The 25,768-nt window shown below is 39.5% G+C and overlaps 1 protein-coding gene and 1 pseudogene across 4 annotated transcripts in view; one reads left to right on the plus strand and one right to left on the minus strand.

Annotated features, from left to right (window-relative positions):
• Nucleotides 1-25,768, plus strand: part of OTUD7A (OTU deubiquitinase 7A) — a 385,116-nt gene that overhangs the window by 244,989 nt on the left and 114,359 nt on the right. The window contains exon 2 of one of the 4 annotated variants that reach the window (XM_035714417.2): nucleotides 13,152-13,239. The exons of the other annotated variants lie outside the window; for them this stretch is intronic. The gene's annotated coding sequence lies outside the window, so the exon portion shown is untranslated. The remainder of the gene's footprint in view (nucleotides 1-13,151; nucleotides 13,240-25,768) is intronic. 4 annotated transcript variants of the gene reach the window in all.
• Nucleotides 8,296-24,061, minus strand: LOC112653451 (biorientation of chromosomes in cell division protein 1-like; annotated as a pseudogene).

Raw genomic sequence — 25,768 nt, forward strand, 5'->3', positions numbered from 1 at the left:
TTAGTTTTGGATATTGAGTTGTATAAGTTCTTCATATATTTTTGACACGAACCCTTTATCAGATATGTCATTTGCTAATATCTTCTCCCATTCAGTAGATTGCCTTTTAAGGTTTTGTTGATTTTTTTTTCCTTCACTGTGCAGAAGCTTTTTATTTTGATGAAATCCCAATAGATTATTCTTGCTTTTGTTTGCCTTGCCTCAGGATTATCTAGAAAAAAGTTGGTATGGCCAATGTCAGAGAAGTTACTGCCTGTATTCTGTTCTAGGATTTTTGTGGTTTCAGGTCTTACATTCAGATCTTTAGTCCATTTTTAATTTATTTCTGTGTATGGGGTAAGAACGTGGTCAGTTTCATTCTTATGCATGTTGCTGTCCAGTTTTCCCAACACCATTTGTTGAAGAGACATTCTTTTTCCCATTGGATATGCTTTCCTGCCTCCTTGAAGATTAATTGACCATATAGTTGTGGTCATTGCTGGGTTTTCTCTTCTGATCTATTGACCTATGCACCCATTTTTGTGCCAGTACCATGCTATTTTGATTACTACAACTTTGTAATATAATCTGAAGTCCATAATTGCAATGACTCCAGCTTTGCTTTGCTTTTTTTCCCCCCAAGATTGTTTTGGCCATTCAGGGTCTTTTGTGGTTGCATACAAATTTTAGGATTTTGTTGTTCCAGTTTTGTTAAAAAATGCTGTTAGAAAACACACACACACACACACACACACACACAAAGGCTGTTAGTATTTGGTAGGATTAAATCTGTAGATTTCTTGGGGTTAATATAGACATTTTAGCAATAGTTGTTCTTCCAATCCATGAGCATGGAGTGTGTCTTTCCATCTCTTTGTGTTCTCTTCAGTTTCTTTCAACAGTGTTTTATAGTTTTCAGAGTACAGGTCTTTTACTTCTTTGGTTCTGTTTATTCCTAGGTATCTTATTATTTTTAGTACAATTGTAAATGAGTTTGTTTTCTTAATTTCTCTTTTGCTGCTTCATTATTGGTATATAGAAGTGCAATACATTTCTATACATTGGTTTTGTATCCCGTGACTTTACTGAATTCATTTATCAGTTCTAGTAGTCTTTGGGTGGAGTCTTTCAAGTTTTCTATATATGGTTATCATGTCATCTGCAAATAGTGAAAGTTTTACTTCTTCCTTATTGAATGCATGCCTTTTATTTCTTTTTGTTGGCTGATTGCTATGGCTAGAACATCCAGTACTATGTTGAATAAAAATGGTGAGACTGTACATCCTTTTCTTGTTCCTGATCTTAGGGGACAAGCCCTCAATTTTTCCCCATTCAGTATGATATTTACCATGGTGTTTCATATATGGCCTTTATTACATGGAGGTATGTTCCCTTTAAACCTACTTTGTTGAGTACTTTTATCATGAATGGATGCTATACTTTGTCGAATGCTTTTTCTTCATCTATTGAAATGATTGTATAATTCTTATTGTTCTCTTGTTGATGTGATATATCACATTGACTTGCAAATACTGAAATATTGAATATTCCTTGTAATCCAAGAATAAATCCCACTTGATTGTAGTGAATGATTTTTAATGTATTGTTGGATTCAGTTTGCTTGTATATAGTTGAGGATTTTTGCATCTGTGTTCATCAGGGATATTCACCGGTAGTTCTCTTTTTTCAGTGGTGCTGTTATCTGATTTTAGTATCAGGGTAAAACTTGCCTCATAGAATGAGTTGGAGGTTTTTATTCTTTTTCTATTTTTTGGAATAGTCTGAAAGTAATAGATATTAACACTTCTTTATTTTTTATTTTTTAAAGATTTTATTTATTTTTTCATGAGAGACGGAGGGGGAGAGAGAGAGAGAGAAAGAGAGAGGCAGAGACACAGGCAGAGGGAGAAGCAGGCTCCATGCAGGGGGCCCAATACAGGACTCGATCCTGGAACTCTGGGATCATGCCCTGAGCCAAAGGCAGACACTCAACTGCTGAGCCACCCAGGCATCCCTAGATATTAACACTTCTTTAAACGTTTGGTGGAATTCACCTGTGAATCCATCTGGCTCTGGACTATTGTTTGCTGGGAAATTTTTTATTCCTGATTCAATTTCTTCGCTGGCTATTGGTCTTTTTAAGTTTTCTAATCCTGTTTCAGTTTGGTAGGTTATGCATTTCTAGGAATTTATCCATTTCTTCCAGGTGGTCTAAATTATTCACATATAATTTTTCATAATATTCTCTTAAAATTGTTTTATTTCTGTGGTGTTGGTTGTTATTTCTCCTCTTTCATTTCTGATTTTGTTTATTTGAACCCTTTCTCCTTTTCTCTTGATAAGTATGGCTAGTGGCTTATCAATTTTATTGATTTTTTTTTCAAAAGGCCAGATCCTGGTGTCATTGATCTATTCCATTGCTTTTTTTTTTTTCCATTGCTTTTTAAAGCTTCTATATCATCTATTTCTGCTCTAATCTTTACTATTTCCTTCTTTCTGCTGGTCTTAGGTTTTTTTTTAGTGTTTTTTTTTTCTAGATCCTTTAGGTTTAAAGTTAGGTTGCTTACTGGGATTTTTCTTGCTTATTCAGGTAGGCCTGTATTGCTATAAACTTCCCTTTTAGAACCACTTCTGCTGCAACTCAAAAGTTTTAGAGCATCATGTGTTCAGTTCATTTTCATTTGTTTCCATGATTTATTTTTAATTTTTCTTTGATATTCTGGTTTATTCATTCATTCATTCATTATTCATTCATTATTTAGTAGCATATTATTTAACCTCCATGTATTTGTGGTCTTTCCAGTTTGTTTCTTGTAGCTAACTTCTAGTTTCATAGTGCTGTCATCAGAAAAGATGCATGATATGACTTTGACCTTCTTGAATTTGTTGAGATTTGTTTTGTGGGCTAATATGTGATCTATTCTGGAGAATGTTCCATGTGCATCTGCGAAGAATGTGTATTCTGCTGTTTTAGGATGGAATGTTCTGAATACATCTGTTAAATCCATCTGGTCCAATGTGTCATTCAAAGCCATTGTTTCCTTGTTGATTTTCCATTTAGGTAACCTGTCCATTGATGTAAGTAGGGTGGTAAAGTTCCGTTCTGTTAGGTATTATTATCAATCAGTTCATTTATGTTTGTTATTAACCGTTTTTATGTTTTGAGTGCTCCTATGTTGGGTGCATAAATATTTACAATTGTTGTATCTTCTTATTGGATTGTTCCCTTTATTATTATATAGTGTCCTTCTTTGTCTCTTGTTACAGTCTTTCTTTTAAAGTCTATTTTTTTTCAATATAAGTATTGTTACCCAGGCTTTCTTTTGATATCCATTTGCATGATAGATGTTTCTCCATCCCCTCACTTTCGATCTGCAGATGTATTTAGATCTAAAATAATTCTCTTATAGGTAGCATATAGGTGTGTCTTGCTTTTTTATCCATTCTGTCATGCTGTGTGATTTTCAATTGGAGAATTTAGTTCATTTTCATTAAAGCAATTATTGATAGATATGTATTTGTTATCATTCTATTATTTGCTTTTGTGGCTGTTTCTGAAGATTTTCTCATCTTTCTTTCATGGTTTGCTGGTTTTCTTTAGTGATATATTTGGATTTCTTTCTCTTTATTCTTCACATATTTATTGTTTTTTGATATATGGTTATTAGTTCTGCAAATAACTTCTGCACATACAAGTCTATATTAAGTTGATGGTCATTTAAGTTTAAACCCTTTCTTTACTCCTTTCCTCCTCACACTTGAGGTACATGTTATATATTTACATCCTTTTATTTTGTGAGTGCTTTTGTGTTTTCTACCTTCATTCTGCCACTTTTGGTCTTTCTTTTCTATTCAGAGTCCCCTTTAATATTTCTTGCAGGGCTAGTTTAGTGATCATGAACTCCTTTAGTTTTTGTTTGTCTGGGAAACTCTTTATCTTTCCTTCTATTCTGCATGATAGCTTTGCTGGATAGGGTATTCTTGGCTGCAGATTTTTCCCATGCAGCACTTTAAATATATCATGCCACTTTCTCTAGCTTGCAAAATTTCTGTTGAAAAATTCCTTCTAACTATATGGAGTTTCCCTTGTAAGGTACTCTCTTCCTTTGTCTTGTTGCTTTTTACATTTTTTCTTTAGCAGTTTATTACCAAATTTAATTACAATATATCTTGGTGTGTATCTGGTTTTGTTGATTTTGTTGGTGGTTCTCTGTACCTCCTGGGTCCAGATACCTGTTTCCTTTCCAGATTAAGGAAGCTTTCAGTTATTATTTCTATGAATAAATATTCTCTCCCCCCCCCTTTCTTTCTCTTCTACTTCTGAGCCTCCTGTACTGTGAGTGTTATTACATTTGATAGAGTCACTGAGTTCCCTAAGTCTATTCTCATTTTGCATAATTCTTTTCTCTCTCTTTTGTTCAGCTTGACTGCTTTCCATTATTCGGTCTTCTTGGTCACTAATTCATTCCTCTGATTCTTCCATCTTGTTGTTCATTCCATAAGATCTGTTTCTCATTTTGTTTATTGAGCCCTTTATCTCTACTATGTTATTCCTTATCTTTCTGTTAAGAGTCCCATTGATGTCTTTCACTCTTTTCTAAAGTCTAGTGAGTATCCTTATGATCATTACTTTAAATACTCCATCAGGCATTTTACTTATATCTGTTTTGCTTAGATCCCTTGCCATGGCCTTGTTCTGTTCTTTCATTTGGAATAAATTACTCTGTCTTCTCATTTTGTCTAAGTCGAGTCCCACGTCGGGATCCCTGCGTGGAGCCTGCTTCTCCCTCTTCCTGTGTCTCTGCCTCTCTCTCTCTCTGTGTGTGTGTGTGTGTGTGTGTGTCTCATGAATAAATAAATAAAATCTTTTTAAAAAATAAAATAAAATAAATGATGGTGGAATGATTTCATTTGCAAAAAAAATGAAGTTTGATTTGTATCTCATGTCTATATCAAAGATTACTTCAAAATGGATGATAGACTTAAATTTAACACCTAAAAATCTTTAAGAATAAGCGTCGGAGAAAATCTTTATCACCTTGAACTATTTTTCCAGCTTTATTGTGGTCTAACTGATAAATAAAATTACAAGATATTTGAAGTGTACACATGATGACTTGATACATGTATACATTGTGAAAGTATTCCTAACAAGTTAATTAATACATACATCGTATCGCATATCTACCCTTTTCCTTCTCTCTCTCTCTCTCTCTTTTTTTTTTTTTTTTGTGAGAAAATTTAAGTTCTTCTTTTTTAGGAAATTTGAGCTATACGTTACAGTGTTACCAACTATAGCAACCATGTTATACATTAGATTCTCCGACCTTTTTTATCTTATAACTGAGAGTTTGAATTCTTTACCAACCTCACCCTATTTCCCCTGCTCACCAGGCCCCATCAACCACTTTTCTATTCTCCATTTCTGTGAGTTCTGTTTTTTTGTTCTGTTTTGTTTTGTTTTGTTTTTTTAAGATTCTCCACAAAAGCTATGCCATGCAGTAGTTGACCTTTGAACAACATGGGAGTTAGGGGTGCCAGCATACCACATTGAAAATCCACATATAATTCTTGACTTCCCCCCAAACTTAACTACTGATAGCCTACTGTTGACCAGGAGCCTTACCAATAATGTGAACAGTCGATTAACACATACTTTGTATGTTATGTGTATTGTATGCTGTATCCTTACAATTAAAGTAAGCTAGAGAAAAGAAAATATTAAGTAAATCATAAGAAAAAGAAGATACACTTATAAGAAGAAATACTTATACTGTATTTATCAAAAAGACCTACACATAAGTGGACCTACACAGTTCAAACCTGTGTTATTCAAGAGTCAACTGTATTTGTCTTTCTCTGACTTATATCATTTTGCATAATACCTACCAGATTCATCCATGTTGTCACAAATGAAACATCCTTCATTTTTAAAGGATGCTGAATTTTTTCAGATGCTTTTTTGACATCTATTGAGGGGATTATATGCTATTTATATATCATTTCATTAACACTATATCATATTGACTACTTTATGGATGCTTAAATCACCAGAGTCAAGAATCCAGGAGTGGTTTAGCTAGATGGTTTTCTGGCTCCAAGTCATTCCTGAGATTACAGTCAAGTTTTGGCTGCCATCACCTGAAGCTCAACTGGGGCTGGAGGCTCTGTTTCCAGGCTTGCATGGTAGCCAACAGGCCTCCATTCTGCATTCATGATTGGCAGGAGACCTCTATTTCTCTCTACACTCCTGATTATCCTCATAAGATGTCAGTTGACTTTCCCCAGAGTGAGTGATGAAAAAGAGACAGACAGACAGACATTCCCACAGTGGAAGCCACAATATTTTATAACATAATCTTGGACATGACATCCCATCACTTCTGCCATATTCTATTGGTAGAATGTGGCAGGGACCACACAAAGGTATAAATTACAGTAAGTGGGGGCTGTCTTGAAGTCTGGCCACCACTTCTCCCACATGGGGAGAAGATTGAAGCAGATGCTAGCAGGGGAGGGAAATTGTAAGCAGGGCCAATAGGAGTATCCAGTAACTGAAGTGTTTCTGTGAAGTTGGCTGAAGCCAGTTAGACCACTCCGTGTCTAAGTTCGAGTCCTTCTGGCCTGCTAGATCACTGGGCCAAGGAGTTTGACTCTTTGAATCTCTTTCTGCAGCTGTTAAATAGTGGTGTGATTAAATGAAATAATGTACATACAGCACCATAATGACACAAAATAGGGCCTCAGTAGAGGATAGTTATCAATAGTTTATACAAATTGCAATCAAGCCTTTCATCCACTATAATTTTATCCCATTTTACTGTTGAGGACTACATGTGCCAAAGTCCATCTGGGAAGAACCCAATAGAATAACTGAGAAGCCCTTGAAAAATGCTAGTTTCAAATTCATTTTTTTCCTGATATTTAGAAAGTCTTATGTCTTCTGTCACTACGTGTCATATGCCTAATTAGTCATGAATATTCCTCTAATAGCATGCTCCACATTTGTTGTGAAATAGTAATGCTTATGTCATGATCTTGCAGCTTTCAGTATACTTCCCTTTTCTTCATGCATGATTCATTTTAGTAATAATAATCAGGCCTATAAGAATAAATACGCTGCATTTAATTTGGTGTTAAATTTAGACCAAGAGTGAACCATAATAGACTAATTAAAAGGTACAAATGGGAGTGCTTGGGTGGCTCAGTTGGTTAAGCATCTCAGGTCATGATCTGAGGGTCCTGGGATCAAGCCCTGCATTGGGCTCCCTGCTCAGTGGGGAGCCTCCTTCTCCCTCTCCCTCTGCCTGCCACTCCCCCTGCTTGTGCTCTCTCCCTGTCAAATCAATCAATAAATAAAATCTTTGTACCAAAAAAGGTACAAATGTATAAAATTACATATTTGTTTATATTTTTAAATTTATAAGCATGCTTATTTTTATTTTGTTACAAACTAATAGCTTTCTTAAATGAAAAAAGCTTTTAATATATTTGCTTTGTTTAGGAACATCTTAGATCAGATAATAAAGGTAAGGCCTTTTGGGTTAGCAAAGGATAATAAGTCAACAGAAAAACAATATTTTACATTCCTACAAAACAAAGTATTTCAGTGACCAACCCCAGTGAAAGTTGAACCTGATTGGTTCAACAGGAAGGTGGGGCATAGGGTTGCAGCATGGTGTGACCATGCATGTCCAGAGTGCTCTCTGAACAGAGTCTTAAGACTAACTGCCAAACAACTAAGCTAGCTGCCAAGTAACTTCCTAATGTGGGAAATTCTAGAGAAATTTGTGAATTTTGTATTAATAGCTTTTTTTAAAATCAAGTATACATTCTAAGTAACCACCTTCCATGTGACATTGTGCAAAACCTGGTTCACAGTAAATCTAGCAAGACATACAAAGTATTTGAAATTTGATACAAAAAAATGATATTTTAAGTTTCCTTTTGAAGTATTATATACATACAGAAATTATAAAAAATTATAAGTATACAGCCTAATGAATTCTCACAAAGTGTATCACCTTTGCAATCATCATTGCTGTAAATCAAAAACTATTATATTGTCTGCAACTCAGTAGTTCTTTTCCTTCTGTCTTTGTCACTAAACCTTCCTTCTCCCTAGAAATAACCACAGTCATGACTTCTAACATCTTTAGTTTTTCCTGTTCTTACACTTTGTATACATGTATACAATGTATACAATGTATATTCTTGTGTGTCTCCTTCTTTTCCATTTAGACAGAGATGGAGGTAGATATAGAGAATCAGGCTTGCCCAGGTTATTGATAATTTTAAGTCTCTTCAAAGAATCACTTTGTGGGTTTATTAACTCTTTCTATTGTTAGATGTCTCTTTCATTGAGTTCTGAACTTATCTTTACAAATTCCTGGAATATTTTTTATTACAAAACTTAAGCCATTTATTGATCATTCAACTTTTCTAAAAAAACACAAACATGAGAATAAAATAAACACACCCAAGATTCATAATAAGCCTTTTCAGGATAGGAAGCAGCCCTGGACAGAGAGCCTGTACATATTTTTCCTTATACCTGGTGTCTGCACTTCCTCACATTCTAGGGTCCCATGTGTCATCACCTCTTACAGAGGAAAAGAAGCCAAAGCTACAAGATTCATGTACAAGAGGGTCACGTCAACTTTAGAGCTATTTGGTGCTAATGGCTTAAACATTCTAGTTGACAAATACACACTAATACCTACTCCATGCTATCTTTCACTGTCATTCTTTGAAATTGCATCTTTGGAACTGATTACGTTCCTTCACTATAGCTACAGCCCCTCTAGGGATACCCAAACACAAAATCCCTAAAATCCACACAGTCTTCAAGTTCAAGTATAAAGGTTTGATTCAAGACAACCCCAGACTGATGTAGTGTTTCTATATACCTCTGTAGTGTCTACTGGGTGTCATCCCCTTTGACAGGCTGACCAGATGACAGCACGAGGGAGCACACATGGTCAACTCTGCTACTGCCTGTTCAATCTGGACACTGCCCACAGTCAGGGCTGCATGCTGAAATCAGTGATGACCTCGGCCTGTCTTCATTCTGAAGTTGTACTCTTAAGTAACCGAATCCATCTCTTCACGGTTAATTCAATGGAGCTTCCAAAAGGTGTCAGACATACTCTTAGGAAGCATCCTGGGATGGAGCTGGGGGGTCCTGGCTCTCAGGCTCTGGAGGGGGCGCTGGCACAGCTTCTTTCTTCTTGGCCGCCAGGAACTCATGAATTGCTCTTTCTATCTGTGGTCTAAAGATGTGGTTTAGTTTGGGATCCACCACTTGAGAAATGATTCTGTCCACTCCAGCTTCCAACATCCCTGACTGAACCACACTCTGCCTCAGACCATTTCGCAACTGCTTTTTGTTCACTGTAGGATTCCATTCCTGCTTGTCCAGATGTGTTGCACAAAATTATCCACCTTCTGCCTCAGGTTTTGGTGAGCTGGCTTGGTGTCCACGTCGGCCAGGCAGTCCCGGGGAAGCTGTCAAACAGGCCCCTGCTCTTGAGCTGCTCCGCGACGCGAGCGATGAGCTGTGGGTCGCCGGGAGACAGCGAGGCCGGGCTGATGGGGCCCCCGCCGCCCACCCAGCCAGCCCCGCCGCCGCCGCCGCCGCCCGCCGTGGCTGCGCCCCGGGACCACAAAGGAGACCGAACACGGTTGCTCAGGGACAGAGAGCCTGAGTCCTGTAGAGATGGCAGAAGCGCCCGAGAAGGAGGCGGCGGGGCAGGAGGAGAAAGGGGAGGCCAAGGGGGGAGGGGAGAGCGGGGAGGGCAGGAGGGGGCGGGGGTGGCGCGGAGGAAGCCGGCGCCGAGGCAGCGCGGGTAGTGCAGGATATTTTGTTATAAATCTATCATTCACTATTTTTTCTTTGTCTTGTCTATTTTTTATTCCCCTTTTTTCTTCCAATATATTTTTATTAAATTTGCTGTTTTTAAAACTACTTAATATGGATACTTAGATCAGGAATTGGCAAACATTTTTCTGCAGAAGGACAGATAATAAGTACATTTATTTGCCAGCTACATATGGTCTCTGTCACATACTCTCTTTTTAACCACTTAAAAATTTATTTTTTTAATAATAAATTTATTTTTTATTGGTGTTCAATACAGAATAACACCCAGTGCTCATCCCGTCAAGTGCCCCCCTCAGTGCAAGTCACCCATTCACCCCCACCCCCCGCCCTCCTCCAAGTTCGTTTCCCAGTTGGGAGTCTTCATGTTCTGTCTCCCTTTCTGATATTTCCCACACACTTCTTCTCCCATCCCTTATATTCCCTTTCACTATTATTTATATTCCCCAAATGAATGAGAACATATAATGTTTGTCCTTCTCCAAATGACTTATTTCACTCAGCATAATACCCTCCAGTTCCATCCACGTTGACGCAAATGGTGGGTATTTGTCTTTTCTAATGGCTGAGGAATATTCCATTGTGTACGCAGACCACATCTCCTTTATCCATTCATCTTTCGATGGACACGGAGGCTCCTTCCACAGTTTGGCTATTGTGGACATTGCTGCTAGAAACATCAGGGTGCAGGTGTCCCAGAGTTTCATACATCTGTATCTTTGGGGTAAATCCCCAGCAGTGCAATTGCTGGGTCGTAGGGCAGGTCTATTTTTAACTCTTTGAAGAACCTCCACACACTTTTCCAGAGTGGCTTCAGGAGTTCACATTCCCACCAACAGTGTAAGAGGGTTCCCTTTTCTCCGCATCCTCTCCAACATTTGTGGTTTCCTGCCTTGTTAATGTTCCCCATTCTCACTGGTGTGAGGTGGTATGTCATTGTGGTTTTGATTTGTATTTCCCTGATGGCCAGTGATGCGGAGCATTTTCTCATGGGCGTGTTGGCCATGTCTATGTCTTCCTCTGTGAGATTTCTGTTCATGTCTTTTGCCCATTTCATGATTGGATTGTTTGTTTCTTTGGTGTTGAGTTTAATAAGTTCTTTGTAGATCTTGGAAACTAGCTCTTTATCTGATACGTCATTTGCAAATATCTCCTCCCATTCTGTAGGTTGTCTTTGAGTTTTGTTGACTGTATCCTTTGATGTGCAAAAGCTTCTTATCTTGATGAAGTCCCAATAGTTCATTTTTGCTTTTGTTTCTTTTGCCTTCGTGGATGTATCTTGCAAGAAGTTGCTGTGGCCGAGTTCAAAAAGGGTGTTGCCTGTGTTCTCCTCTAGGATTTTGATGGAATCTTGTCTCACATTTAGAGCTTTCATCCATTTTGAGTTTATCTTTGTGTATGGTGCAAGAGAGTGGCCTAGTTTCATTCTTCTGCATGTGGATGTCCAATTTTCCCAGCACCATTTATTGAAGAGACTGTCTTTCTTCCAATGGATAGTCTTTCCTGCTTTGTAGAATATTAGTTGACCATAAAGTTCAGGGTCCATTTCTGGATTCTCTATTCTGTTCCATTGATCTATGTGTCTGTTTTTGTGCCAGTACCACACTGTCTGGATGACCACAGCTTTGTAGTACAACCTGAAATCTGGCATTGTGATGCCCCCAGGTATGGTTTTCTTTTTTAAAATTCCCCTGGCTATTCGGGGTCTTTTCTGATTCCACAGAAATCTTAAGATGATTTGTTCCAACTCTCTGAAGAAAGTCCATGGTATTTTGATAGGGATTGCATTGAACATGTAAATTGCCCTGGGTAATATTGACATTTTCACAATATTAATTCCTCCAATCCATGAGTATGGGATATTTTTCCATCTCTTTGTGTCTTCCTCAATTTCTTTCAGAAGTTTTTAGGGTATAGATCCTTTACCTCTTTGGTTAGGTTTATTCCTAGGTATCTTATGCTTTTGGGTGCAATTGTAAATGGGATTGACTCCTTAATTTCTCTTTCTTCAGTCTCATTGTTAGTGTATAGAAATGCCACTGACATCTGGGCATTGATTTTGTATCCTGCCACACTGCCGAATTGCTGTATGAGTTCTAGCAATATTGAGGTGGAGTCTTTTGGGTTTTCTACGTAGAGTATCATGTCATCGGCAAAGAGGGAGAGTTTGACTTCTTCTTTGCCAATTTGAATGCCTTTAATGTCTTTTTGTTGTCTGATTGCTGAGGCTAGGACTTCTAATACTATGTTGAATGGCAGTGGTGAGAGTGGACATCCCTGTCATGTTCCTGATCTTAGCGGAAAGGCTCCCAGTGCTTCCCCATTGAGAATTAATGTTCAGTTCAGTGTCTTCTTTTCAGATATTTATATTGAAGGCTGGACATTTATGCCAAATTCCCAAGAATTTGAGATTGTCTAATTATCTTCTTGATAATTAGAAATAATTGATTTTTGTCTAACACACAGACACACTGGTTCAGCTGTTAGAGATACAATCAGCCACTTTTGGATTCAGTTTATGACTTGGTTGGTTAGTGTTTGCACTATATATTTTTCTATCATTTTTTTCCAACTTTTCTGACACTTTGTATTTAAATGTAGCTTTTCTAATCAATATATAATTAAGGTTTTTTAAAAAATCTGCTAGGATAATCTGTCTTCAGCATGGAGTGTTTAGTTTACCTACATTGGATGTGATAACTGATATATTTGGTTATAGATCTAACATCCCACTGTTTAAGTTTTGTTTGTCCTATTTTTTTAATCTTTTCTATCTTATCTTGTGGAAGTCAAAGTTTTTATTACTTAACTTTCTCTCTGTAGTTTCTTATCTATATATCCCTTTACTATCCTTTTAGCAGTAACTATAGAGATTGCAACATGCATCCTTGACAATGGTTTCCCTTAAATTAGTACTTTTATCACACTTCAGAAGGTTCAAGGAGCTTAGAATTTTACTCCATTTACCCTATCCTGCCTTTTATGCCAATGGTGTCCCATAATTTGATTCTATTTTAAACCCTTAAAGCAATATTATTTTCTACAAATTCAGTATTCAATTTAAACACAGAAAACTGTCCATTGTTTTTATGCTTTCCCACATCTCTGAGCTTCAGACTGGAGTCATTTCCTTTTACCTAAAGAATACCTTTTAGTGTTTGCCTTAGTGTGGCCCACTGGCAATAAATGTACTCAGATTTTGTTTATCTGAATTTTTTTCATTTTGCCTTTCCTGTAAAAGGGTAACTTTTACAAGACATAGGAATCTAGATTGGCATTTATTTTCTTTCAGCTGTTTGAAGATCTCATTCCATTTTCTTCTGGCCTTCATTATTTCCATTGAGAAGTCAACTGTCTACCTTCTTATTGCTCATTTGAAGGTAATATGTCTTTTTTGTTTGTTTGTTCGATTCTATTTCTAAAATTTTGTTCTTCATCCTAGGTTTCCAGCAGTTTTATTATAAATTGCCTACTTGTGTTTTCTTTATGTTTTCCTTTATGTTTTCTTCTTGTTTTCTTTATGTTTTCCTCCTTGGGGTTCCTATCACTTCTGAACCTGTGACTTAATATCTTTCATTACTTTTAGAAAATTCTGTCATTATCTTTCTTAAGTGTGGCTTCCATCCTATCCTTTATATTCTTTCTTTCCAGGACTCAATCATACATATTTTGGGTCTTATGGTCTTTGTGCTTGTGCTCATGCTTTTATGCTTATATCCCTTACTACCACCCTCATGCCCTGCTCTGAGTGTGTGTGTCTGTCTTTCTGTCTGCTTCAGACTGAGTTTTTCTTTTTTTTTTAAGATTTTATTTACTTATTCATGAGAGACATACAGAGAGAAAGAGTCAGAGACACAGGCAGAGGGAGAATAGGCTCCCTGCAAGGAGCCTGATGTGGAATGCAATCCCAGATCCTGGGATCATGCCCTGAGCTGAAGGCAGACACTCAACCACTGAGCCACCCAGGCTTCCCAAGGACTAGAGTTTTTCTTCTGACCTATCTTCCAGTTATTAATTGTCTTTTCCTGGATACCAAGTCAGCTCTTAAACATACCCACTGAGTTCTTATTTTTAGTTATTTTCTATTTTCTATTTAGTTTTTTCTATTTTCGGTTCCAGAGTTACCACTTGGTTTATTTTTATATTTCCCAGTTCCTTGCCAAAAGTCTTTAACTTCAACATATTAGTTATAATTATTTTAAAGTATATGTTTAATACCTCCCTTGTCTAGATCTCCTGTTTTTCTGCTCCTCCTGTCTGCTTTTCTCTTATTTTTCTGTCCTGTCTTGATTTCTCACAATTCTGATCATTTTGAGTGTGGATATAATGTATTAAAATTTTGAGATATAATTTTAGTCTCTGAGTGATTTTATCTTTTTCCAGAGAGGATTAAATTTGCCTATTCAAGACAGCCAGGATAGGGGTATTATCAGTTCAAGACCACTTTAAGCCAAACAGGTATTTATGTGATTTGAGGCCAGACTTATGTCCATGCTACAGATGCTCTCTTCTTTGTTCACTCTGACTCTTGGGTATAGCCCTCTGGATTCCCAGCTGAAAGCTTAGGGTGCTGACCAAAATCTGTTCTTTTCTGGGCCCTAAGTTTTGAGTTTTGTCTTCCTAGACACAGAAGATTTGTTGAAAGTTCTGCTCAACTTCTCAGCCTCTCAGCCATAGCTTTTATCATTGGTGGTATTTGCAATGGGGAAGTAGCTTCTGATGTTAGGCTTACCTCTCTCATCTTGCATCCCCTCCAAGACCTCAGCCTTAAAATTCCTTACTGCCTTTGCACTCCCCAATGTCATCAAACAGCCTTCCTTCTTATATTTCACCATGTTTCCTAGTTATTCCAGTGTGAGTGTCTGAAACAACCTAATCCTCCATTTCCGGAAACAAAACTTCAGAGTATGGTTTGAATTTGTTTACTGTGATATCACTGATAAATGTTTCAATATTGGAATAAGCATATTAGAGTTTTTGTATGATTTTTTTAATCAAAGAATCCCAAGCTGGTTGATGTCAACATTATACAGTTAATGTTGAAATAAAATATTTTTTTAACTCACATGTGGAAAAGAGTGGTTGTAAATATCACCAACTCAGTCCTCAGATGGTAGCTCTTTTTGCCAAATTGAACAGAAGACTACTGACTTCCAAAACAGAAGTTGTACATTAGACAGTTAGTGGGACAGCTGTTGGCATCAGTTTTTGCATCTTTGTAGTATTATAGTTTACACAGATGACTTTTGCATGAGATGTATCAGTTTCACTGTGTGACCTCATACATTTTTGCAAGAAAAAGAATTTTTCTCAAAATGATGAGCATAGACTATCTATGTTGCTAGTCATACTAGAAAATCCCACTAATTTTGTTAGACATCTACATCCTGACTAGTTTATTTTAAACAACTCCATGTACCACTAGTATTAAGAAGTAACTTCCCATGTTGAGAAAATTTAATATTTTTCTAGCTGTGTACCTTAATGCATGCTGATGTGTATGTTTATAATGGACACCTCCATAAACCTGCCCTAACTTTGCACTACTTTGTCTCTACCTCCCAGAAGCTTAAGTAAACTCACCAGGCTTTGAGAGTAAGAGTGTTAAATAGTAAGGCAAAGTTCTCCAGCAGCCCTGTAGCTCTAGCAGGAGGGATATTTCTAGGAAGTATAGGCTATTCTGTATTTCTGGGCTAGACATTGCAAGCAAAAGGAAGCTATGATTAGAATGTAAGGATATGTGTAGATCACTGGAGCCAAACCATGATTTTGGTTGCAGGTCCTCTAGATGTTTAACCTTGGTTGAGCTAATGAGCTTTGTTCCTGGTAATATTCTGCTACAGTGAAGACTGGATGCCTAGAGTATCCAGAAAGGCCTGTTGGTGTGGTTACTGCTACCTTTGTGATGGTGGTACTTTGTGGGTTCCAGGGTCCCACTACATAGAATTCAGTATTGGGAAATGTGAGCCTTATCCTTTATCATTCTCTGTCCTTGCGATCAGCACAGGCTCCCTAGTGGCTGGAGAAACAAAATGCAGTGGGAGAGCCCAGCTCCCAATAAGCAAAGTCCTGAGGACTCTTCCCTTACAGCACTGTGGCAGTGTCTCAGGAGCATAGCCACAAGAATTCCTCATATAATCGACAGAACACTTGGTCTGAGGCATCGATTAAGCCATTTCAGAAAATGAGTCTGAAAAAGTAATTGATGTTCTCTGCTCTAATCTGTTTGTTCCATGATTGTAGGCCTGAGTTCCCAGCAGGAGATCAGTGATGGGGGAGGTGAGCATGAAGGCATTCCCTAATGGCTTTCCCTACCAGGAAACCCCTCACCACTTGCACAGTTTTCACACTGCTAAAGCCAACATTTAGTACTGCTCCCCAGCTCTATACCCAGGATGCAGGCCCAGACTGGTGAAGAAAATCAGTCATCTGCTCAGCCCAGGGGGCCTGGGTCTATTTTCAGAGGAGAACAGCTAGGATTTCAAATCCAGTATCCTCATAAGACTGAGTTCATGGCCACTATTCCCAGTATACCCCTTTGTGTCCACTGTATCTCCCCATTCTTCACTATCCAGGGTCCTTGGTAGCTGTGATGCCATATAGGGATCCAAGGCTGCTCTCAGGAGTCCATGCATGCATATACAATACGGCATATACCTGTGACACACACACACCACACAGTGCACATTCACCACCTGTACCTACAACATGCACATACCATACAACATTTTTATCCATACCACCCTTTTTACTCTGTATGCCCATGCCCCACCACAGATACACACCCATTCCATACAACACATGCTTCCAAACACATGCCGCATATCACACATCACAGATGCATTCTCACCACACAACTCGTACACACATTAGGGAGCACACATGCTAACCACATGATACACATTGAACACACATATGTTACAGGTACACACATTTCACATATGTCCAAATATCTCACATGTATTCACCCATTACACCTTACACACATGTACATTCCCCATACACACACATACACATGCACCCAGACCCCTCACATTTATATCACACACAACATACAATATATAATCACTATTCACATACACCACACATGCTGGGCAGCACCACACACACACCATATAAGCCATGCATACCACACATATGTCCACATATACTCTATACCACAACATACATACTACACCCACCACAAATGCGTGCAGAATCAGCACGTTCCACACAGATGCCACATAATATATACCTTACCACATATACTCACAACTTATACACATAGCATAGACATACTTCATGTCCACCCTACCCCCACCCCATATATTATCCCCACACATATATCATCTTGTGTACACAGCACATGCACACACCACACACAAGTGCACCACTACAGATCAGTCACAGCCCCTGCCCCTGTATGTGCCTCAGACACTGTGTCCCAGCCCCTCCCTGTTCTCTCTGATGCTCCCCTTGGGGCATTATATCAATAAGAACAAGGTAGGAGGGCCTCATCTGGATGGAAAGAGGAATGGAATAAGTTTTAAATGTTTCAGGCAGGACAGAAAACATCGCGAACATGTATATGTATCTATATATTTTTTTAGATAATGCACACATAATTTTTGTGTTTATGTACAATTTGCTATTTATGTAAATTAAGAATTCAATTTGTCTCTTTCTACCATACTGGCAGGTAATTTGGGAAATACACAAAACATGAAAGTAAAACTAGAACTTAATATGTACATAAAACTATTCTGCACCAGCTCCTGTTCTTAAGACACTGGAACAATATTTGTCTTCCTTCTCCACTTCCCAGGTCTGTGAGTTGGCCAGGTCTGGTATGGGGAGGCAACAGGAAGTCATCTTTCAGAGAGTGAGCTCTGGATTTTAGATGTTCTTAGTTCTAGGGGGCGCTGCATTCCCTGTGCATGTGTGAGCTTAGCAAGCTGTTTGATTTCTTTAAGATATTTGATTTTCTTTAGTGCTAAAACAGACATCATCATCATCCCACTACTTAAAGTCTGCATTAGGATTAAAAAAGATGGCACAATACCTAATACATGCTACATACTCAGACAGTGAATAAATGAATGAAGGAAGAAGAAAGCAAATGAATGAAAGTGACTTCTACCTCTAATCCAATGTGCAAATCCTTTCCAAAAAAAAACTAAAACCACAGTGAAAGCAAAGAGGCAGACAAATATAGATCGGTTTTCTCTTGGCCGGACCAAACATCCTAGGCACACTGCACCCAGAGGCAGAGCCTGTTTCTCCACCCTCCTCAGCCCTGCAACCCTCCCAAGCTGCCCTGTTCTTCATGCCTCTGCTCACCAAAGCTTCTGGCTGCTGTGATAGCTCATGCAGGCCTGATAATGTCAGGCAGGACCTACTTTCCAGCCCAACAGCCTATCTAAAGCCCAAACCACAGAGGTGAGGGGTGGCTTCATCAAGGCCCTCAGCATGATTGCTCATCTTGTCAGGGCACCTGATTTGGCCCCAGGGATCCTCTTGTAGATTCCTGGGTGAGAGCCACAAGTTTCCTCTGAGACATTTCTAGCCACCTGCCCAAGCCAGTTTCTGACTCAGTACACCTCAGGTGAAGCTCTCCCTTACGTACTGCTCTGGCAGTTGTTTGCAGACATTTTTCTGAATATAAGTCTTGACTGAAATCTTCAGGAGCATCCAGAGGTCAAATCAGTGGAGCTACTATCTATCACCAGGGTCAGAGCCTGAGCCTCTACTAAGCACAGTGTCATGGCTGCAGAACCATGAGGCTCCCCAAAGCAACACACAGCACCCCCTGAATCCCTCCCTGCTGGATGCACAAATAGGCCTTGTGGGCAGGTGCAGCCCCCAGCCCTCGAGGTCTTAACACAGCACAGTGGGCTCTCCACCGGGGATTCTGTCCTGAATCCCAATCTTCACATTATTAAAATTTGACCATTTTGTAGACAAAGGGTACCAGCAGGATTTCCCTTAATCTGAACAGCAGAAAATACCCTGGGAGGCCAGACAGCCTTTCTCTCTTGGTAGGTAGTGTGGACTGATGAGCAGCCCATGGCAGCTGTCTAACTATGCCAAGGGCTTATTGGGCCAGTCTTCCTCCAGAGCCCCTTGGCTCCCCAGGGAAGAACCTGGCAGAGGTACAAAGCCTGGGCCCCCATCCCCTAACTGAGGTCGTCTCCATTGTTGGCATGTATATACGCACTGTGGGAGCAGAGCTAGTAGGCTTCCTGGTAGGATTGGATGGAAAGAGCTAGAAGGCTTTCTTTAGAAACTACAAATAATCAATACTCTTCTTGGAGTCTACCAGATTCTACCAGGTTGGCAAACATCCAAGCGACCTACACTGATTCATTTCTCAGATCTTCAGGATTCGATTTGATTGCAGTTTTTAAAAGCTGCCTCGGGAATTTTTAACTGAAACAGTTTAACTGAATGAAGTGCATTTCTTTCTTGAAAATGTGCAGATCGAAGGTAGAGAATGCAGAGTGAGGGTGCACTCTCAGGCCAGGCAGGCACCCACATTAGAGGGTGGCTGTCAATCTCAGTAGAGCACCACTTAACTATCAAAACAGCGTCTTTCATTTTGGCAGTCAACTTAACTATCTTTGGCTTTATGAAAATCAGGATTCAGATTCTTTTCAAAATGTGATTTTCAGAATAAAGGCTGGAAGACCTAACTTTAATTGATGAAGTGGCTGCCACTGCTGATTGCAATAAGTAGCTTGGGGCTGGCTGCAGAAAAGACAGTTTGCTTCAGTGAGAAGACTGAGCCACAGGTTAGCTCTGCTTTCTGCAGCGGCTTTTCTGCAGTGGTTTTATTGGGGGCAGGGCTCCACCCCCACGAAAGCCATAGTAGGGATGGTGTTGCTTAGACACCAGGGACCATGGCAGGATACATGACTGGGTATAGCCAGCCACTGAATTCATATATATGTCCTCTAAAACAAGTGATATTTTTGCAAAATCCATGTCAGACTTTGAAATCAAAACATGTATTTTTAGGATTCGGTCTGAGAGAGTATCCCTTTGGTCCTCTCTTGTCAAACCGTATAGAGCAGCCCTGCTGACCCCACGTTTTATAAATGAGCCAAAGATCAGCATATTGGGTCCTAAGCTGGTTGTTTCTTTCCTGCAGTCTGAGTCCTGTTAGTTCCAAGCCTGCCATCCCAAACTCAAAACTTTCACACATCCTTTTGTTTTAAACATAGCACACGTAAGCAGATTTTTTATACATTTTTTTTTCAGCAGTAGCACTCCTGGGAATTTATTCCAGAGAAATGAAAATTAAAAAAAAAAAAGCATTTACACAGCTATTACACATTTGAAGGCACCTCTGCAGAGATGATAAAGATTTCTCAAATGTCTTCAATATTGATTTTTAAAAGAATGAGAGAGCGTGCGGTGAGAGGGACAGAAGGAAAGGGAGACTCTGAAGCAGACTCCCAACCAGCTGCGGACGAGCCCCACATGAGGCTCCACACCACAATCTCGAGATCCTGACCTGAGCCAAAATTAAGAGTCAAAGTTTAACTGACTGAACCACCCAGGAGCCCCTGAAATGTTCTTAAGCAAAATCCATGCTGTGAACCCTTGGGGGTCGGAGGACAGCATGAACACCAGTCTACCTAGAAGGGTGGGAGGCCTGGAGGGCCTGAGGGTGGGAACTAAGGATGTGGGAGGGTGCCTTCATCCCCTTCCCACCCAGCGTAGTGACAGGACCTACCCCGCACCCTTGGCTTTCAGGGTGAAGGGCTAAGTGAAGACTGGATCCCGCCGACCTACAGTGATGACACGGGACCATTTAGAGCCTACCTGCTTTGCATTCCCTGTGAATCTTCCCCCAGCATCTGCTAGCCATTGGTAAGATAGGCTATGAGACCCCAAGCTGCTGCTGCCCTTTGGACCTCTCTGACCCAGACTTCCCACGATGCTGTTGAGTAACATCACCTGGACACAGAACCCTCCCTCTTTTCCCCCTCTCTCCTGGTAGTTCCCCTGCCCTCCTCCCCTTCTGAGTACCCAAGCAGTCTCTGGTGCATAGCCTGCTCCTGTGAGAAAATTCTCACATGTAAGCATCACCCCATAAAGCTCTTGTGTGCCACTTTATGGTCATTTCTTTTTTTTCTTGATCAGCTCCCACTTCCCTGGAACCCCAGCACATCTGTACAATTTGCTGGGGAGGGAGTGGTTTTGCAAGCCCCCAAGCCTTTGTATATGCTGTTCCTCTGCACTGCCCTTCCTGTTCCTCTTCTGGGAAGCTTCACACCTTATTCACAAATAACGGGGCACATGGACCCCTCTACATACAACTTTATACACACTTCTCAGCTACCTTGGTCCACAGAAGGTGTTTGCATACCTTTCTTACCTCCTCTTGCTGTCAGCCTCTAAAGAAGCACACATGAGTCCTCATTCATATTTATATCATCAGCACCCATGAGTACGTGTCTGAACTGGGAGCCCAAAGAGTAGATCTGTGGCTTTCCTTAGAGTACAGCATGGGAGCCATCCTTCCCCTGTAGCTTTTGTCCAGTTTAGATATTCCTGGGAAAAATGGTTTATCACATATTGTGTTATCACTGTTTAGGTTTTTTGCATCCTGAGTATAAAGAACCCAAGCATTTGGAAATACTTAAAAGTCATACTCTATTTATAAGCTCTGGAGTGTATGAGATCCAAAAATAGAACTTATCAGACTCAAAGTACATATTCACATATGTATTCCTACAACAATAAAATACTTTCATTTGTATATTAAATCAGCAAATGAATTAGTATCTGATATATACAGAAATTGCTTTTCTTTGATTCAGTTGAGATATATATTATGACCAAATTGAAAGTTTTCTTTTTAGAATTATTTTATCCCTTTATTATAAAAACAAACTAGAGTACCTGGCACAGGATTTTGACATTAGTAGTTTCAATACTTACTTTGCAGAGTAAGACAAAACAGTCATTACTTGATGCTAAAATTGTTTTAATTTACTTCTCTGTATTATTTAACCAGTTGTTTGAAATGGTTGAGTCTATAACTTATTTTAGTGTTTGGATATATGCATATTCATTTTAAAAAACCAAAAGGAGATAATTAGTTACCTAGACAAATCATGTCCGTCAGGCATTTGGGACAACTGAGGCCTGTGGATAATTTAACATTAGTATGACCTCATTGAAAAAAATTTAGAAAATATAACATAAGGAGGAACAAAGTCATTTGTGATCCTGCCCCTTCAAGAGAATTCTGAGGATGTTCTGATATCTCTTCTTTCGTTCTTCTGAAATTGAATGTACAATTCCTGAGGAAATAAAGTTCGAGGAGTGACCACAGCAAAGTAAGGGACAAATGTGTGCTCCTTTGGGCTCTACCCCCTCTGGCTGAGTGGGCCAGTGCCCCCACACCAGCCTTGGGAACCACATGTTGCAGATGGCACCAGGGTCCCCAGATGACTGTGGGGAGTGTAGCCACATGGGCCTCGACTCCTGTTATGTGAGAAAGGAATATACCTTTTTTCTTTAAGCTAACTGAATGGGGGTGAGGCTGGGTAGGTATGCTAATTACTACACCTACCCTAACTAGTACATTATTTTTATCAAATGCTGAGATGATACAAAGTAATATCTATCAAAACTGATTGTAAAAATAATGCATTTTTGAAGCTCTCAGCTTCCTACCCACATCACATTGCCTCTCCTCTCAGAGATAACCCCCACCCTGGAGGTTGTATTGACTTGTATTCCCTGGTGTGCCTTGACCATTTTATCATGGATGTCTGCACTGCTAGTCAATATGCTGATTAGTAGTGCATGTTTTGAACTTTATATAAATAGATTGTGACTGTGTGATTCTTTAGGAACTTTCTTCTTTCTAGCAACAATGTGCTCCTAAGAGCCATCCAAGTTGTTGTATGAAGTTCCATTGATTCCATTGCTGTATAGCATTCCATCATTTGAATAGACCAAAATGTATTTGTTAATTCGACTTTCCATAAGCATTTGGATTGTTTCTTATTTCTGCTGTTATGAAGCAGGCTGCTGTGTACATTTTTCATGGGGCTTCTTAATGCATATGGCAGAGGCACAGGCATGTCTCCAGGGTCTATTCCTAGAAATGGGATTGCTGGAGCCCATGGTACATGGCGTTTTACATGGAATGACCTGGAAGAACCTCTCTGATGAGACATTATCCCAGGAGAGAGACCACAATGAAATAAAGAAGAAAGAAGTACAGCTATTTTGTAAACTAGTATTCAGAGCAGAAGGAAGAAGATATGCTAGGGCCCTGTGGTGGGAAGGTCCTGGCCAGGTGACCAAAGTGACTATCATGGAGTCATCACAGGGTGCCCAGGAGCCAGAGAGGGAAGGGCTGGGGGTCAATGAAGAGAACTCTGGAGTCAGTTGAAAAGTTATTGGAAGTCTCTGGAGTTGAAAAGGAGAGGACTATGACAAGATTTCCATTTTCAAAGGGTCACTCTGGCTGACCTGTGAACAGGCTGCACTGCAGGGCACACAGAAGTGGAAGGAGCCAGAAGACTCTACAATAATCTAAGGGTGGGAATGTAGAGATTTTGAGACAGGACTAGATCAGTAGTGTATATTTTAAAATAAAGCTGAAAGGGTTGACTGATGTGGAGTATGAGAGCAAGAACAGAGTCAAAGATGACAGCAAGGATTTTCATGTAAACGTGGTGCTCCATGAAGCCAGAGTATGGAGGAAACTCAAGTCTTTGGCTCAACCCATGTTATGCATAGGATGCCTTCGGATATCTGAATTAGTTTGCTCCAGCAGCCATAACTAAGCGTCAGGAACTGTGTGTTGAGGGAAGAGAGGCATTTCATATCAGATTGGGATCCCAATCTTTAGCTCATTTAACCTTTAATTTTTTCCCTGTCTCCAAATACAGTCACACTGGAGGTTAGGGCCTCAATATACTGATTTTGTTGGGCCCAATTCAGTGCACAAAATCATCTATGTTGAGATGTTGAGTCAGGAGTTGGATTTGTAAGTCAAGAGATGGCCCAATGACAAAATTCCAGGGGAGGCCAGAGCACACTTAGCAGGTGGCACTTACCAGGAGGGGCTTGATGGGTCACCCAGATGACAAGCACAGGTGGGGAAGAGAAGTGGTTCCAGGGCTGCAGGTCTTTCATCAAGTGGATAGCAGGAGTATGAGGAGAATCTAGCAAAGGAGATCCAGAAGCAGCCATGACTGGAGAGGAGGCAGATCAGAACAGTGTCGTATCCCTGATAACAAATGAAAAATGTGTGGAAGAAAGGAGTGATCACTTCTGAGTATCTGCAGGAGGCCATTCATGCAGGTTACAGGGGTCTGTCACTGGGGTGAATGAAGGGACATGAGGGGAAGAGGGGGTACCAGGAAATGATGGGGGGAGCAGGTTGCAGCAGTGAGTGCAGCGAGGTGTCTCTGCCATCCCTAAACCCTCGACTCCTTTGTCTTTGTGGCCAGTGTTTCTATATAATGAAGAGTATTGATTCAATTTCTTATGTTCTGTGGCCTACTTTGAATTCCATAGTGTATGTGTTACTGGCTGTTTTATCTTTTTTTCTTTTACAGTATAGAGCTTTATTTAGTTAGCCCAATGCATTTAAAATTCATTCACATTTCTGCATGAGTCAGTGGTTTGTTCCTTCTTACTACTGAGTAATATTCCATTTTATAGAGGTACCACAGGGTTTTTTAATCCATTTTCCAGTTGAAAAACATTTGAGCTGGAGCAAATGTTTTTACAGTGGTTCAGTGTCTGCCTTTGGCTCAGGTCGTGATCCTGGGGTCCTAGAATCGAGTCCTGCATCAGGCTCCCTGCATGGAGCCTGCTTCTCCCTCTACCTATGTCTCTGCCTCTCTCAGTGTGTCTCTCATGAATAAATAAATAAAATCTTAAAAAAAAGAAAAACATTTGAGCTGTTTCCTATTTTTAATATTTATGAATAAAACCACTGTAAACGTGTGCATATAGATTTTCATGTGAGCTTAAGTCTTCATTTCTCTTTTGTAAATACCTAGGAATGAGATTGCTGAATTATGGAATAAGTATATGTTCAACTTTATGAAGAACTGATGAACAGGTTTCAAAAGTGGCTGTGTGATATTGCACACCCAATGTATGAAATTTCCAGTTGATCCACATCCTCACCAGCACTCAGTAGTATCAAGTTTTCTTTAAGCAATTCTAATAGATAATAAAGAGTGTCATTTTTGGATTTTTGGATCCAGTGGCCTTCTCTGAAATCTATAATGTATTTGTTACTGGTATTTTTTACCTTCTTTTCACCTGGGACTCTGAATAAAAATGGAAGCCACTATCCAACATTGTTTTTTAACTTTCAGAATGTTAAGATTTAGAGAGAACCCTTTAGAGATTAATTTCAACCGTCTCTCGTTAAGGTTGCCCAAACTGGGAGTCAAAGAAGAAGCAGAAATTGCCCAAGGTCATGGAGCAAGTTCACAGAGGGCCTGTGGCCAGAACCTTATGACTGATACTTGTTCTTCCCATCCTCGCCCCCAAAGCCCCACCCACCTCTGATCACATGGGTTAATTTGCAGAACATCAGGACTGAATGCCTGCTTTACTAATAGCACTGGGAAAACACTTGTGTAGAAAACCCTGTTCTCAGTCATATGAAGACTTGACATTTAATACAGCCATGTTTTAAATTTATAAATATTTGAGCTATTTACATTGTATGTATAAAATATAGACTTCCATCCAAGTTAAATTTATTTAATTCCATTGATCTGTGTGTCTAGTTTGTGCAAGCACTGTTTTGATTTGAAGTACATCTTGAATCTGATATTGTGATACCTCCAGCTTTGTTTTTTTTTTTTTCAAGATTGCTTTAGCTGTTTAGGGTCTTTTGTAGTTTTATACAAATTCTAGTTTTATTTGTTATAG

The sequence above is a fragment of the Canis lupus genome, chromosome 3, assembly GCF_003254725.2.
Source record: "Canis lupus dingo isolate Sandy chromosome 3, ASM325472v2, whole genome shotgun sequence".
NCBI classification, from domain to species: Eukaryota; Metazoa; Chordata; class Mammalia; order Carnivora; family Canidae; genus Canis; species Canis lupus.